The following is a 16,526-nucleotide window of genomic DNA, read 5'->3' as shown; positions in this document are numbered from 1 at the left end:
AGGGATCCTCCACTGAATTGAAATTACCCGCCACTATCAATGCATAGTTAGTACGTTGCGCCAAGATGTCCATCACCCTTCCTATGAATTCTTGAGGTGAAACATTCGGTGCATACAAGTTTACCATAGTATAACAGGTTCCCTGAATCTCTACGTCAATAATCAAAAATCTTCCATTGGGATCCGCAATGGTATTTATAATAGAATATTGCAGATTCCTTTGAAATATTGTGGCCACCCCCCTGATCTTTCTACCACAGCTAGCCTTAACACATTCCCCTATCCATGGGGCCCTCAAAGTGGAAATATCTCCCTCTGCCCAGTGCGTTTCCTGCAAGAACATTACGTCAGACTTAATTTTTTTTAAATGAGTTACTACTCTTTTGCGTTTAATAGTAGAGTTCAAACCCCCAATGTTCCAGGATAAAAATTTTAACTTATCAACCTGTGACCCAGTGTTACCGGTACTCATATCGTTAGACATGTCTTATCCAATACCCTGCCGTGGGACAAAACAGTCTAAGAACAAAATTAAGTTAAAACGTGGCACTCCGTCCCAGCAAGCGGAGACCACCCTTTTTGAAGAATGCGAGCCTTCTGGCCCCGGAGTCCCCCAGGGGGGGAGAGAGAAAACGAGAGAGAGCCAACAAAATAAAAAATGTAAATAAAAATAATAAAAATGAAAAACAAACCATAAAAAAATAGATGCACTATACACTTCTGCGCAATGTCTCTTACACCCTTTCTCTCCAACATTTCAATGTGGTGTTCATCACTTGCAACCTGTGATTCACACCTGAACTACTCAATATCACTTATAAAGTAGCAAACAAAACGTATAGCAGTACAGTAGAAAATCTTCACCAAAACGAGGAATGCTCCTTCATGTCAATTAGACGTTATGGTATTCAACATTAGTGTCACATTTAACAAAATAATAGCGAATATAAGTGCATAATCTACTCTCAGGGATGATCGTGGTTATTTAGAAATGAGAGCCAAACCCTAAATTAGTGTTATATCAGTTATCCAATCATCTGTTTGGTGATTGTTGCGGTGAGCGTTCCCTATCTATACCCACACCAAAATGACGTTTAGCAATCTTAGGGTCTGAAAAATATAATGTTTGACCCCCATCCTCCACTCTTAGTCTGGCAGGGTATAATAAAGCAAATCTAGTGTTACGCTCATACAGTAATTTGCACACATCTGAAAATTCCCGTCTTTTCTGTGTTACCGCTGCTGAAAAATCCTGGAATATGAGCACCTTAAAACCATCTACCATTAATGTGGGTGTCTTCCTATATTCAGCAAGTATCCTTTCCTTCATTCGAAAGTCTAGATACTTTGCAATCACCGGTCTGGATCGTGAATTAGGCGCTGGTCTTTCTGGACCTATTCTATGAACCCTCTCTACGTGGGGCAAAATGGAATCCTCTGACAAATTTAGGGCTGCAGGAATTTTGTGGGCTACCAGTTGAACCAGAGCCTGATCAGTTATTTGCTCAGGTACCCCAATAAACCTCAAATTACTTCTTCGAAGCCGATTTTCCATATCATCAATTTTGACTAAAAGCGATTGAATGCTTTCTGCTTGCGTACCTACAATTTGTTGCACATCATGGGAGCGATCCTCTACATCACTAACTCGCTGCTCTAAGGTAGCGAGTCTGGAGGTGTTTGAATCTATTTTGGCAAGTGCAGCGTCAAAAGATGACTGGAGGGAATCCAGTTTCTTATCTATTAGAGGCATTAGTATTTTAGAAATTTCCTGAGCAGTTTCAGCAACCGATGAAGGACCCTGAGAATGATGACTGAAATTTGCAGCTTCCTCAGGTTCCACATCAGCAGTGTCACTACGTGATGGAGAAGGAGGAACAACTTTAGCTGGAGTCTTAGTTACTTTGCCCATTTTACTTGTCGACCCTTGTGAAGATGTAGCAGGAGTAGATTTACGGACGTATCTGTCCATAACCTAACGAGAGATCCCTTGAAAATTCTACTCAAAGTAGATCCTTCGCAGTTAATAAGGTCAGATAATTTCCAAATTCCTCAAAAGGACACTAAATTAACGAGAGGTAAAGCACGGTACAGGAGTAGATGTGCATCAACCACCCCTAAATTGTAGACATGTTATGAAGATTCAAAAATATGCATCACTCTGTCGAACACCCATGTCTTATATTCTGAACAATAGTAATTGAACTACATTCCTCTATATAATGAAGCCCTAATATGGTTCCATGATACACCGTGTTCTTATAAATTAAACTAACAAAATTTGCTTCCGTTACTGCTAGTATGTGGTAACAATGCTGTATAGTTAGTTTGTGAAATGTCCATCAGCTTAGAGGCTAGAATTAGATACTGTTGTTTGTCACTGTGACCAGTAGATGGCAGCCACGTACTAATATTAGATCAGATATAATACAGATAATAACCGCAATTATATCTTCACTGTTCAAAGTACAATATACTAAAAGCTCACATAAAGAAAAACAGCAAGTATATATATTTAGCTGTGTTACTTATCAGATTTTCAGTACGGTACAACAAAGTCCAGGATCAGGATCAGCCGGATTATTAGCCAAGTGCAGCAAGCCAAGCACCCCGGCCTCCACCCTCTCCCAGGATAGCAAAAATAGAAAGTCCGGTCATCAGCAGTCCAGGGTCAGAACCAGCGAATCCTCCTCAGCTCGCAGAGACAGCGGTATGGGGATAAAATTGACACCTTGGCTGGCAACCGGCGTTTGGGGAGAAGCAGGGGGAGTCGGATAGTTATTACGATTGGTCACCAACCAGTAAGATCAATAGGTCAAACAGCAGACACTGGCATTCCAGACTGTTTTATAATAGCCAAATTTTTCGGCTGGTAGGGCTCAGTATCTTTTTGGAAAGCTGAATAGCCAAGGGTCAGAGTCGAAAGTCACAGCCGTGACGAGCCCCAAGTAAGTATCAGGGCAATAAACTTTGGCCGCTTCTCAATTATGTGACTGTCTGAAGGAAGTCACAGCGGCAGTACTCTCAGCCCTTCTTAATTAGATCCCACAGTTAGAGACAATGAAAGGCATAATGCCTGATGTGAGTCTCCCCCAGCACAGTCGTTTATGCGATATGTTCCGAGATAGTAGCAGCGCTCCCCAACGGTACTAACACAAACTCCCCTCAGGTACACAGGAGCCCGTCCAGCGTCCGACAAATAGCGCGATCACCGGGGAGAGCAGGGAACCACGTCTTCAGCTTCACAGCAAGCTATCAGGTGAGTACATCTCCCGCCGCCGGAAGGTAAAATCTCCCTGCAGCCAGATCCAGCAGTCGGAGCCTCCAGGCTGACAACAGCGCAGTGTAAAGTCGTTATCTCCAGGGACCAGACGGTTAGAAGGGAGCTTTACGTACAGCCGCACCGCGTGGTCCCACCGGCGCCAGGTTTACACAGCACACCCGCGCGTGTTCGATGCAGGATGTCTGGGGTCGCCGACAGGTAGCAGGTAAGTGTTTCCTCCTAGACAGGGCCGGAGGGCAGATGCAGGAAACTCCGCTGGGAGAGCCGCCAGCTCTCAGATGTCCATAATAGAGGTATTAAGGCAGTGGAACAATTATTGACCAACAATCCACATTATCGTGGTCCTGAGCTTTCATTCCTCTTGTCCTTACTCGATCTTACTCTTAAGAGAAATTATTTTATTTTCGATGGTTGCTTCTACCTACAGACCCTGGGCTGCGCAATGGGATCTTATGCAAATCCGGTCTATGGTAGCATATTTACGTTTAGTGTTGAAAATTATCTCTTTTTTAGCAATATTGAATATTCTGATTGTATTAGAACTTACAGGCGTTACATTGATGATGTTTTTTTGATTTGGCAGGGGTCTCAAGAAAGCTTTATAGCAATGATGGAAGTGGTTAATACCATTGATCCCAACATAAAATTTACATATGATATCAGTGCAGAAAAGGTGCATTTCCTTGATGTATTAGTACAGATTTTTGACGGCGGAATTACCACTTCTATTTACAAAAAACCTACAGACCGCAATAATTTACTACTAGCCTGGAGCCACCATCCCATTAAAGGCTTGCCCTTCTCCCAATTCTTAAGAGTACATTGCATCTGTAGTAATGCTACTGATGAGAGGAAACAACTTGATCAAATGATGGATGATTTAATCGCAAGAGGTTATCCCATTAAATTACTGAGGGAGGCGAGATACAGAGCGTTGGCCGCTCCTAAAAAAGCTAGCAAAAGAATACAGAACTAACCTATTGGTTCTGAAAGGATAGTGTGGGTTAATGGCTTTAGTGCCTGTAGCAACACCAATATAAAAACAGCCAAACGATTCTGGCCTATGATTAAAACTGATGGTACATTGCCTCTTCTAAAGATTTCCTCAGTAGTCCCTTGCTTTAAGCGCGGTAAAAATTTCCGTGACTGGTTAGTCCACACGGATATCTCTGGATTTGGCAGTAGTAGCACATCACATTTCCTGACCAAGAAACCCGGGAATTATATGTGCTTGGGATGCACAACCTGTGGCTTCTTGGAGACAGGAGACAGTTTTGTACATCTTCATACAGGATGTAGAAACAGATAAGGCACATTCTTCTAAAATGCACCAGTCAGTAGTCCAGTGGCGGAACTCCCGGAGACAATGGAGTCATTTGCCGCCGGGCCTCAGCCATTAAGGGGGCACCTGGCTCCATTGTCCCCCGGACCGTTCCGGGCACTGCTATGGAGATGGAGCGCCATCGGCGCTCCACCTCCAGCGGCGTCAATACGGGGGGGCGGTCACGCCCCCTATTTGCCAGGTGCCCGCTGAGTGTGTCACCAGTGGGCGCCCTGCTCCTTCTTTCCCCCCGGCGGTAACCGGAGGAACAGAGCTCACTCCTGAACTCCGCTTCCGGGTCCCGCAATGCTCTATGGAAGTGACGTCATGACGTCACTCCGATAGTTCTGAGGAGCGGGCGCCAGGGACAGAAGGCAGCAGCACTGGAGCGGGGTTTCAGGTAACTATTTTTTTTTTGTATGCGCGTGCGCTCGCGTTTTGGGGCTCACTACAGGGGGCATTACTGGGGGCTCACTACAGGGGGCATTATTAGGGGCTCACTGCAGGGGACATTACTTGGGGCTCATTACTGGGGGCTCACTACAGGGGGCTCACTACAGGGGGCATTACTGGGGGCTCACTACAGGGGGCATAATTGGGGGCTCACTACAGGGGGCATTACTTGGGGCTCATTACTGGGGGCTCACTACAGGGGGCATTACTGGGGGCTCACTACAGGGGGCATTACTGGGGGCTCACTACAGGGGGTATTACTGGGGTCTTACTACAGGGGGCATTACTGGGTGCACTACAGGGGGCATTACGGGGGAGCACTACAGGGGCATTACAGGAGGCTTACTACAGGGGGCATACTACAGGGGGCATTACGGGGGCTTACTGCAGGGGGCATTACTGGGGGCTTACTACTGGGGGCACTACAGGGACCCTTACTACTGGGGCACTGCAAAGGGGGACCATTACTGGGGGGCACTACATAGGCGGCACTGCATAGGGGGACCTCTACAGAGGGCACTGCACAGGGGGACCACTACTGGGGGAACTGCATAAGGGGGTGGCAGCTGGGGCTGGCATAGGTGCTGGTGGGTGGTACATTTTAATTTGGGGGGGACCAACATTTATCTTGCCTCCGGGCACCTGGGATGAAGTTACGCCACTGATCAGTACGTAGTATACTACATTAGCTGTCCTTGTGGAAATCTACAGTATATGTAGGCAAAACTACTAGACAATTTCGCTAGCGCATGGCGCTCCATAGGTCCGCGAGTCAACTAGCCCTCTCTGGTAAAGACAATGATCAACCAGTGACCCGTCATTTTAAGGAATGTAAACACAATTTGTCTACATTGCATTATAAAATGATTGACCACATTCCTGAAAATATAAGAGGAGGAGATAGGGAGACCAGGTTATTACAGGCTGAAGCTCGCTGGATCTTCCGTTTAAATACATTACAGCCGGATGGGCTGAATGAAAGTCTGTCGCTTACATGCTTTAACTAGTACGGTTTCTCATATTACTGGTTATGTGCTTTGTGCTTGTCACATTGACAGACTTTTTACTTTAGTTTGGAAAGAAAAGAAGACTCGTTTTTGGGGACTCGTTTTCTGTATGTATTGAAAAAATTGTGTTGAGTTAAAATGTAACTTTTAATAGATACAGTATAACAATAAAATACAATTTTGCACACAAAACAAAAGACTAAAACATATATAACCATAAACAGCAGTTACCAAGAGAGGAAACCACGAAAATTATATTTCTAAAAAATAGAAAAAGGGAGAAGAAAGGGAGAAGAATAATATGGATGAAGGAGAGTATATAAGAACCTTGGATAATATTCTAACAATGGCCCTCATTCAGACCCGGACGCAAGTGGCCGTTCGTACGTTCGCCGTACGTATAAACATATGTAAAATCAAGCACTAGCTCGTATTTTCGAACGCAGCTAAACATCCTCCCCAAACTCTACCGACCCCTCCTCTAACTAACGAGCGTGCCAAATAGCGAGCGTACATCCCCAAAGTGGCTTGAAGGGAACGCACGCACAAGTACAAACCGGAAGTGGGACTGTCAGATTCCAATTACCTGCTCCTTTATTCTGCCTACCTCCCTCAATCGTATCATGCCAATCAATATATCAATTAGCTTAATTGGTTTTTGGGGTTTTTTTGGACAATGCAATAAACTTTAATCTTGTCCGTGTTTGTGTTTACCCGCAGAATACGTACAGCTTAAACATTCGCTTTTCTTTGTCAAAATACATGTTAGAGCCAATTAAACATTTGTTTTATTTGTTTTTAACCACGCATATTTTACTGGGTTCATTTCTTTATTTAAATTTGCTTACGCATGTCACTGCATCAACCCTATCATAACTCTCAAGAGATTTGTGGCCCTGTCGAACACATGACTCATACACTAACCAATAGAATTGGTCCTGTTAATTACCCAAATACATTAGCCAATCAAAATTATTTTCGTGTCTTTATTAAAAATGATTTTTACCAAATACACCATTGCCATCATGAGAGCCTCGGCATTCACCAGGCGCGAGCTGCTGGTGTTAACCGAGGTGATGGATAGGCGGATCACCAGCCAGCCTCCACCCATCACAAATAGAGAAAAGCGTTCCGCATATGCGGAGGTACGTGGCCGCCTGCGTTCCATCGACTCACGCTGCCAGATCGGCCAGCTGGAGCGCAGGTGGTCCGACCTGCAACGGCGGACGCCCCGCTTGCTGGCATGCTTTCGCATGCAGATCGCGGAAAGTAAGTTTTTGGGACTGTGGTTTTCATGTTTATCTTTGTGGCCCTAACTGCGTGTGCATGTTTTCATGTATGTCCTATTTATTCATTGTACTCATGTCTGCATGGCCATGTTTTCATGTATGTCCTATTTATTTATTGTACTCATATCTGCATGGCCATGTTTTCATGTATGTCCTATTTATTCATTGTACTCATATCTGCATGGCCATGTTTTCATGTATGTCCTATTTATTAATTGTACTCATATCTGCATGGCCATGTTTTCATGTATGTCCTATTTATTCATTGTACTCATATCTGCATGGCCATGTTTACATATTTGTGTTGTCATAAATTAGTGTTTAACTAGGTTTTGGTTGAAACTAACCACAATTTGTTTCACATCTTTTAGGGGCAGAGCGAAGACTACGGCGTCATCGGCGTCAAAGACGGCGCTCTCGCCCACTCTCCCCAACCCCAAGCAAAACCTCAACACCCCCAAATTCCCGTATTTCCCCCTCCTCCCCAGCCTGCACAGACCTTGTGAAGGATGTTTCGGGGCTCCTTCCCCTCCATCCCAATTCCCCCTCTCCTCCAACCACCCTTCTTGTAACTACCCCCCTCCCCTGAATCCCAAATCACCCCGCCAACCTCGTTGGGGAATGGAGGCACCTCCGAGGAGGACGAGGGAGTGGCTTCTGGAGCGGCCGTTAGTTTGAACGGTATGGTTTTTTTTTAGTTTAGTTTTTTGCAAAAACTGTTTGTATGTAATCATGTGTCTGTGCCTTTTTTTGTGTTGTTTCGGAGAATTTGTTGGAGTTTTCGGTTTGTCTTTACCTTTTACTGCTGATTTCCCCATACACATATCACACCTGTCTGAATCTGATTTTTTGACTAGTAATTTTTTGGGGGACCATTTTTGGGTGCTTGCTATTTTCGGTGTAATTCTGCTTTGGGTCACAATATTGACATTTTGGTTAGCTTGGTTTGGCTTTTTTTAATGTGATTTCATTATTGATGTATTAATCCCCACACTTTTCTAACCCACAGAGGAACAGAGGCGTATGGCGGAATTAGCCGGATGTGTTGGACGGATGCGTGCCCACGTCATCGGGCTGCTGGTGGTCCTTGACCATATGTCGGTCATCCTTCGTAAATAATTTTAGGATTTCATTTTAAAAAAGTTTTATAAATTAAAAAATTAATCTTAACATTCTGTCTCATTCCTTGTTTCCAAATCAGAGATTGTTTACACTGACATAAGTAGACTCTTCCAACAAGGATTTGCAAATATTGTCACTAAGATTGTGTGTTGTATTTTTTAGGAAAACAGGCACAAGAAACACCTAACAGTAACAATCTGATTGGCCTTTTTTGGTGTTTTACAAATTATATATTAGTACATTTTACAGGTTCCAATTTGGGGGGCAAGCTGCTTAGGCCGATATTACAAAGCCAACTGATTGTACAGGATTCTTTTTGGTGTTGGTTTTGACCCCGAAAACATCTTACATTTTAGCTCAACTTGCGTCATTACAGGATTACCCCTTAGGAAATTTTAACGTGGGTGAACGTGGTTACACTTGCTTGTAATGGGCAATAAAATGTACAAAATTACACTCTCAAAACATTTATTCACAACATAACTAAAATAACAAAGTGTTCACTCACAAACAATACACACAGTGATAATCATAAATACAACCCATACAACAACATTTTTAAATAAAAAATAAAAATCAAGAACTGGTTGACGAAGGACCATGCCAACATGATTCCACAAATGTGGCGTTGCAATATGGGTTCCATAATATATTTCCAATGTGTCCCCATGAAGGTTTTTTTAGGGTAGCAGGAAGTAGTCATCGTTGGAGTCCCAAAGATTATGAAATCAAACAGAAGATGGAGAAAAAAACACAAAATAATTAGATGTTCTCAAACAATCCTTACCACATTGTGTCTAAACACTGTTGTGTTGCGAATAATTACCTAAAATATCTGGCCACCACATCATCGTGTATGGCCCCCCACATACTGACCTCCGACCAACCTCGGGGGGGCCATCCTCAGGTAAGGCATCCTCTGGCTGCATTGGGACACCACTCCTTATGGCGATGTTGTGAAATATCCCACACAGGACCACAATTTTAGAAACCATATCCGGCAAAGACATGAGCTCGCCACCAGAGCGGTGGAGGCATCTGAATCGGCCTTTTAAAAGGCCAATACAGCGCTCCACCACTTGCCTGGTGGCTGTAAGTGCGGCATTAAAATTACTTTGTGGCCCTGGTGTGGGAGCCAAAATAAGGAGTGAGCAGCCAGGGCGTGCAAGGGTAGCCACTGTCTCCTGTGAAAAAGAAGTGACAACATCAGGATCACTGTGTATCAAGCTTAACATTGTTATGTACTAAAGGTCTCCACTTACCCAGAAGCCACGCATCACCAGCTTGTAGGTTGTTTAATTTGTGCCATATCCCTGATTGCCGGATGACGAATGAGTCATGTGCACTTCCTGGTAATTTTGCATTCAGGGACAGGATCTGGAGGGAGGCATCACATACCAGCATTACATTCAGGGAGTGATAGTGTTTACGGTTGCGAAATATGGCCTCCACACGTGCTGGAGGCTGAAGTGGTATGTGAGTACCATCCACAACCCCTATGATGTGTGGGAAGCCAGCTATTTGGTAAAAATTGGCCTTGGCCACACTAAGGGCACCCATATCCAAAGGCATTTTAATAAAATGATGGAGGTGCTTGAAAAGTGCCTCCATCACTGCCCTCAGGATCCGGGAAAAGGAGGATTGGGAGATGCCCGCCACTATTCCCACTGTTGTTTGAAACGATCCTGAGGCACAGAAATGTAACACCGCCATAAATTGCGTAAGTGGTGGTATTGCTGTAGGACTGTCAATTTGCCGCTCAAGATCACTCTCTATTAATGAGAGAGTGTCTATGATGATTTTGGGAGGAAGACGGTAGCGTCTTAACACCTCATCATCGGGCATTCCAAAAAGGGTGACACGTGTTCGATATATCTGGGGCCTTGCACGCCTACGATGCCTACGCCTGGGACGAGATTGAGGTTGGTCGGCTTCCGGGAGCATGGCCAGAACAATCCGACCAAGATCAACCTGAAATGGCAAGATTTTAATGTTAGGCTTTTTTCACCCCCCAAAAAAGGAATTTTACTTATCTTGATGATACAATCCATTGATGCTTACATGCCGGGGTATTGTCATGATTGGCCCAAACTATAAATAATCCAAATATAAAAATGCAACAATTTAGGGAGGGCATTTTGGATTCTAAATTGGGTGCAAGACAAAAGATAAATGGGGAGAAACACACATTTGGGCAAATAGCAAAACGACAGTGCGCAGACTACCTCAATTTGGGCCCAAATGTATTAACCAAATGCTAAAGGGAAAACACAACCAATTTAACGGGTCTAAATAAGCAGATACAAATGCGCAAATTAGTTCGCAAATACAAGTCACAATAGAAACAGATAAAAATGCGCTAATTAGTTCGCAAATACAAGTCACAATAGAATCAGATAAAAATGCGCTAATTAGTTCGCAAATACAAGTCACAATAGAAACAGATAAAAAAGCGCTAATTAGTTCGCAAATACAAGTCACAATAGAAACAGATAAAAATGCGCTAATTAGTTCGCAAATACAAGTCACAATATACGCAGATAGAAAAACACGAATTATTTGAAACATTTCTGACTAATAAAACCAAAAGTTAAAAGTGTAAGGTCAAAAAAAGTTGCGTAAATACAAACATGAACATTTAATAACCAAGTGAAAAAAAAAACTTACAAATAGATAATATATACGTCTCCGGATCAAAAGGTCGTTGGGGCAGAGCCAAAAGAAACCTAACAAAGGGGAAAATTGGAAACATTAACGAGCCAAAATTCAGGAAAAGAAGGAGACACAAATTGTACAAAAGTTAGACGGCCAAAAACTTACCAAATAAATACACGCCAAAAAAATAAACACAAGAAAAAAAGCGAACGGAAATAAAAAAAAGAAAAAGACAAACCAAAATCAACTCCCACCAACGCCAAATCCAAAACCCGCCAACAATCAACTCTGACCAACGTAACCTCCAACAATCAACAACCGCCACCTCGACTCGAGTCGCCCCAAGCCATAAATAGTGCTTAGTTTCCCTCACAAATTAAGGAGGGATCATAGGAACGCACAATCAATGATGCGGACGAAAAATAAGGACGCATGTATAAATACGTCACGAGCCAACAAAAAAGTTCTGGTGTATTTCTTGTTTGTAGATAAGACATGGCTACAGACCAGGGAAACAATGGGCAACAGTCTGGCGGTAAGTATTTCAGGCATTTGTAAACAATGATTATTTTGAAACATAATATAGTGCAAGTTGTGAAGCTTACAATTCTCAACATTTAAACAAATAGGTGAGGAGGATGACATGGAAGAGGCTGCTGGGCCCAGTATTCCGGCCAAAGCTGGCAAAAAGAAAAGGCAGCCACAATTCACAAGAAAGGAGATGGAGGTTTTGGTTCAGAAGTGTGTGGACATCCTGCCACAGGCAGACAGGAATATGAGTGCAAGCCAGAAGTGGAGAATGTGGGAGGAGGTAGCCGTTGCTGTCAATAGGGTGGGTGATTATGTCCGTCTAGCCCGGGATGTCAAACGGCGGTAAGTAAAAACTTGACCCCCCCTAAAACCAAAACCCATTTAAAACAAAAGGATAATGGTTCCAATTTCACCCACAGATGGGCCGACTTCAAATATCGCCTGAAGCAAAAACTGGCGGACAGGGCTAGGCATGCAAGGGGGACAGGTGGGGGTCCCACCCCTGTGTCATTGGAGTTGAATGATTTGGAAGAGCTGGCACAGGGGTGTGTGCAGGCTGTGGAGGTGTTTGGCGTGTCCAACATGGATACGGACAAGCCAGACTTTGCGGCTCCTCATGTTGTCCAAGGTAAATATTGTGATGTCACCAACTCGGAAATGTTATTGTGCCAATATGTAGATTCTAATGTGACTCTTTTCTCATTTTCCCAACAGAGACACAGGCGGATGAGTCTGCTCCAGAGGGGAGCCTTGGCCGCAGAATTTCTGCTGGCTCTGCAGGGGAGGAACCAGTACATCTGGCTGAGGACCCTGCAGAAGCCAGTCCAGGGCAATCCCCCTCGCAGGCAGTGTCCCTCCTCACAGAACTCAATTTAAATCGGATTTCCATACGGAGATTCTGCAGAGGATGGACGCCAGTCTGGTACGGGTGGCTGAGGCCCTGGAGCAAAATGCTGCGGCCAACGTGACCATTGGTCAGGCCCTGGTGGAAAATACCAGGGCCAACATCCGCATCGCCAATGCCCTGGAGCAGCTCGTTCGCCAGCACATGGTGGAGCCGACCTCCCTTCCTGCCCGAACATCTGGATCCTCCACCTCTGGCACAACATCAGCCAATCCTCCAAATGTGCCTAGCCCTGTGCCTAGTCCAGAGGCCACAACATCTGCCTCTGGACGGGCCAGCCCGATGACATCCCGGACCCGGTCTGGCGCCCTCCCTCCCCCAGCCAAACGGGGGAAAAAATGTTGACAGCACTGGCTACTTTTCCCACACTCCTTCTGTGCTTGCCCCATATTCCTTTCTGGCCAAAACTTCCCTCTCCTTTCTTGTGAATTGTTTTTAATTTTTAGCTTTACGTTTCCATAACTTTTATGATTGCACAATTCGAAAAATTTTGGGGAAGAACAATGCAAAAAATGTTTGGCCCAAAAATGTGCATGATAATGTTTTTATTTTCCAATAAATTTGACCAAAATGTACGACATTGTATTCTGACATTATTGTAGAAATGGTTTACATTTAATCCTGGCCCACAAGGCAAAAACGAGCTCTCCCCAAATTTTAACATAAAAAAAAAAAAATGGCTCTTTAAGGAACGTTTTAACATTTACATAAGGATGCAAATTCTCCAGGCAAAAGCAAAATGGGAAAAAACACACAAACATGATGACATTATTGTTACAATAGTCCAAAAACAAAATATCAACCAAAAACAAAACCCCCACAAATGTACGCTAATTGATTGTGTTATCCTGACATTAGCAGCTATGATTTCCACCTGCGTACGGTTTTGTGCTAACCCAAACAACTGATTTCAAAACACATTCCAAGCCGGTTTTCAATACAACACTAATTGTTTTTCTGACAAGCCATGATTAATCGATGCAACATCGTGGAGTGCCGGGACGGAGGAGATGGCCATCGCCAATGTGTTCGAGTAATCCAGACCCTAAGCTGTGCGAACATTTTGAACGGAAAGAGGATCATCCAGTGACGTATGAGTTGGTACGAACACATTTGACGTTCGCATCTGTTAATGTATGTACGCCCAAAAAACGCCTCGCCACGCCTGCGTTTTTCCATCTCCACCCCCGTCAACGCCCAAAAACGCCCTGTTCTGTCAATCACATTTGACATGTCACTTCCTGTACGCTATTTGACGAACGAGACAAAAAAAGCTCGCAATATGCCGTACGCACATGCGCAGTGTTACACCGACGCATGCGCGCTTTCTCAACATCGGAACGCAACGAGCGTACTGCTGTTAACGAACGGCTCTGAATCAGGCCCAATGTATACTAAGAGAGCAGTATTGCCCTAAATAAAGGATCAAATAATCCAAATTGCCACGGATATAATAGTTTCTAAATATCACAAGCAGATGAATCCGTAGGTTAATAGTTGTTATATAAAAGAGTATAATATTCTGAACATCAGAGAGCCCTCCTGAACATTTGGCATGTGACCAATGAAAGCAAGGAAATAGCTCTAAAATTCCCAAAGCTCATTTAATTGTATCAAACATACATACAAACATATAGACACATAGGTTCTTGATAAAAGTCCAATCGACTGAAACGTTGAACGCAGACCTTGTGAAGTCGTGAGTCTTATTTTTTCAAGTCCTGAGAGTACCGCTGTTATTTTGTGTATATGTATATATATATATATATATATATATATATATATATATAATGTATCTGAACTGTACTCCATATACAAGATGTGGCCTACGTTGTGACTTACGCTGCGCATTGTCGATATTATGTTTCCATTACATGTATTTATCACCTTTTTATGACTCCCTACATTTCAGCTTCGCAGCTGCTGCCTGACACTGAGTGCTGCAGCCCAGCTTTCTGTCAGACAGTGTTACCAGATCCTTTTCGGTTCAGTTAATTTCAGTTTTCAGCAATTGTATTCAATTTAATGTATACGAAGCTTAGGTAACAGACTTGCTGCAAATCCCTACATTTATCTACATTTATAATTTTGCCTCTGTATTTCAAAAGTTACTATATTACTCTGTCATAATAGAAACAGATGTTTTATACATAAGAGGTTATATTTGCTGCTCATTTCTGATCCCTGTTTAGATACTGTCTCGTTCCTAGGGGTGTGTCCTGGCTCTGGACACCATGTAGTCCCCTGGGTTAGGTCACCATGTACATGGCTTATGTAGATAATGGCTTTAGGTCAGGGTAAAGTATCTAATCTTTAGATCAAGGAAGTGATGGTCAGGGGTCAGTAACAGGACATTAAGCCTTTGTGTCAGAAGGTCACAGACCGGTCATTTGTCTGTAATGCTGGGTACACACTGGCCGATATATTGGCTGATCAATTGATTGGCCAATATATCTGGTGCATGTCGGCTAGTGCGTACCAGCGATATCTCTGTGAACGACATTGTTCACAGACATATCGCATTGGCTGTGCTACACAGCCGATGGACAGATATATCTGCAGACATATCTGTCCATTAGCAAGTGTGTACAGGCAGACTGCAGACCGCCCGTACACATGCAGCCGCAGCCGCAGGGGATGGGGGCGGATATGCCCCTCCCCGCCCCCCGGGAAGCGGGACCCACGGCTGCCTGGTAGATGATGGCCATTCGTGAACGACCATCATCTACAGATATATCTGCAGATCACTCGATCTGCAGATATACCTGTTCAGTGTGTACACAGCATTAGTGAGGGTTAGATCGAGTGATGGTCATTCATACACACTGAACGGCCATAATCTGCTTGTGCCCCCGGGGGGTGGGACCTGGCGGCCGATGGGCGGGTCGGGTGCGGGTCCCTCTCCCCTCCTAGCGGCTGACGCTGTGTGTGTCCAGGCAGTCTGCAGACATATCTGTCCATCGGCTGTGCAGCACAGCCAATGTGACATGTAGGTGAACGCCGACGTTCACCGACATATTGCGGATACACACTGGCCGACAGGCAGCAGATACATTGGCCGATTAATTGATCGGCCAATGTATCTGTCAGTGTGTACCCAGCTAAAGACTCAAGGAAAGCGTAAAATATCATCTTCAATGAAAAATCAAGATTTTGCTGGCTTTATGGCTTTAGTCGTTCATTAACAACATTAACTTTCATTAACATTAGATTGTCCAGATAAAAACTACAGCGACGGCTTCAAGTATTAATAGTATAGGTTTGGAATATCTATATATTGTATAAAAGAAGAAGTTTGTTTATTTGTTTCTCGAATATCTTACAAAGCTCTCAAGGAAAAGCTACCAAATCTTAAGGCCCCCATACACGGCACGATATTCATGCCGATTCCATGTGTGGACACGATATCGTACCTGATATCGTGCTGCGCGCTCCCGCGGGATCGTAAATCGCATCCCCAGGTCTTCCTGCATGTTCATCTGATCTGGGATGCGATGTACGATCCAATTCAGATGAAGGAGGGGGGAGCCGGCATATCGTTCGGTCTGTGGGGACCGCACAATTGCCAGCGGTGACAGCACAATCTGTCTACTGACGGATCGGCAGTCGCCATACGCGGTGCATCGCACCGTGTATGGCCACCTTTATAGTTATTTAGTATCCAAAAACTAAGCTATTAGACCACATAGCGACAACGCGACAATGCATCCGGACATCCCTGTACTGATTGGGATGAAACCAACGCGAGGTGGTCCAGTTGGTCCTGGCCAGATTTTAGGGGGGTTAGGGTCCTGGTCGGACATCCCGTTAGTGTACCCTGGGCAGAACTTTGACCTGGGGAACCTCTTCTGAGCCTTCCACTGGATGGATTTGGGCGAAAACTTCACAGAGTGGTAACATTGGATCCCAGAAGACATACTAGGGGGTTGAGGTCCTGTTCGGATCTCCCGTTGGTGTACGC

This window comes from Taudactylus pleione, unplaced genomic scaffold (assembly GCF_031769625.1).
Source record: "Taudactylus pleione unplaced genomic scaffold, aTauple2 ptg000662l, whole genome shotgun sequence".
Classification (NCBI taxonomy): Eukaryota; Metazoa; Chordata; class Amphibia; order Anura; family Myobatrachidae; genus Taudactylus; species Taudactylus pleione.
This window is presented reverse-complemented; position numbering follows the sequence as displayed.